The following is a 1,801-nucleotide window of genomic DNA, read 5'->3' as shown; positions in this document are numbered from 1 at the left end:
GCATCTTTTAAGGTGAGCCTGATGACTTTTGCAAAAAACACAGTATCACGTAAACACTGCTTCATGAATAAAGCTAGCTGTACTCCCTGTGTGGACACTAATCCTCAGAAAACTTTTCTTTGCATGGCTCTGTTGAGTGTGTGTGTCCCATGATGCAGTGCTTGTATATCTATCTGTATCTTTAAACTGTGCCAAACTTGTTTTTCACCAAGCTGCATGAAGCAAAATGTTTAAGCTGGTCACAGACTGGTTTCCTGTGTGGGCCTTGCAGAGACAAAGTCAGTGGACACTGTGGAATTTGAGAACATTTTTCTGACATTTCCTGTCACGTTGCAAAATAAGAATGAATAATCATGTATGTATTGAGTCAGTGTGGGGAAACATATGGACCCCGAAATAAATAGCTACTACAACACGGGCATGTCACAGTGTGTAGCTGTGTGTTTCACTGTGGTCACAGGTTCAAACGCTTTTACAGCCGTCACCATCACATACAGACGTAACAGGTTATAACAGTGGCACATGTGGTCAGCCTCACACGCTGTGATGTACTTTGTTATATTTTGGCAGGTGAGATTAGATGATTACTGATCTGAGTGCAAAACCACGAGTCACGGAGCTGTGAGCTTTGTTTGCACGAATCCTGGAAACGTTTTTAAAAGTAACACAGCTCCTAAAACTGAAGTGTCATTTTAACACAAAGTTCATGTAACGCACTCGTTAATTATTTAAGGGAATTTATAACTTATAGCTAGTTTTTCACAGCCCACTCTGACCAGTGGAAATACACGATAAATGTGTGAAGTTACAGAAAAGGTAACTGGACGGACCGCCCTTTAATTCTAGATATATAATTATACACAATTTAGTTCATTCCCCGTGGACCCAGTTATAGAGGAAAAACAGGAACTTTCCTGTCTTTAATTCTTTGTCTGTTAGGTAATTATTGTCTTTGTCAAAAGGAAAAGCCTTCACCAGGCCAATGCTGGCCCCCGGGCCTTATGTTTGACACCCCTGGTCGGGCTAACGGTTTTCTGAAACCAGCTCAGCGCTGTACACAACCGCCCCCTAATTCTTGGTTTCTCTTACGTTTTCCTCTCCCACAGGAAGCTCGATAATCAGGCGTGTCAGAGCTGCCTTTATGTTATCATGACCACAATAACCTGATGGTGTTCACCATTTAGCAGGACAGGAAATGGAAAAATAAAGCAGGATTTTATATATAAAGCTACAAACGTTCAGCGTTTGAGAACCTCTGAAACTGCTGCGATTGATGCCAACGTATGTTTCTTTATTATTTCTGTCCTTCTGTCTGTTTGTATTCAGGCTCAGGTTTTACAGTGATGAGCTCCAGTGCTGGAGCGTCAGTGTTGCTGAAAGACGAGAGAAGAGGGACGAGCGGAGAGGCAGGAGTGTTGGGATATGGTAGAAAGAAGGACAACAGCCATATGTTGTGTGTGTGAGACCAAAGCAAGGTCAGGAGCAACGGATGTGGATTCAAGTTGGTATAGATGGGAGTGAAGTGAAGCTGTGGTGATGTTGAAAGAGTATGTGAGCAGTGTTGATGGGTATGAAGAGTGTCAAACTGAAAGCAGACAGAAAGGAAACAGTTTTCTACAGGAGATCAGTGCAAAGTGCAGCCTGATCCTACTGACTCAGACTGATGGAGCAGCTGCACGAGACAGAGTCCACCATTCATACGCTCCTTCACGGGGACAACACAGGCGGCACTGCAGGCTAGAAGCTCTGATGTTTGCGGTGCAGAGGCCTGGGGGAACTGCAGGCCTGCACAGGATTTTCT

This window comes from Pundamilia nyererei, unplaced genomic scaffold (assembly GCF_000239375.1).
Source record: "Pundamilia nyererei isolate P.nyererei 1_Seehausen unplaced genomic scaffold, PunNye1.0 scaffold00512, whole genome shotgun sequence".
Classification (NCBI taxonomy): domain Eukaryota; kingdom Metazoa; phylum Chordata; class Actinopteri; order Cichliformes; family Cichlidae; genus Pundamilia; species Pundamilia nyererei.
This window is presented reverse-complemented; position numbering follows the sequence as displayed.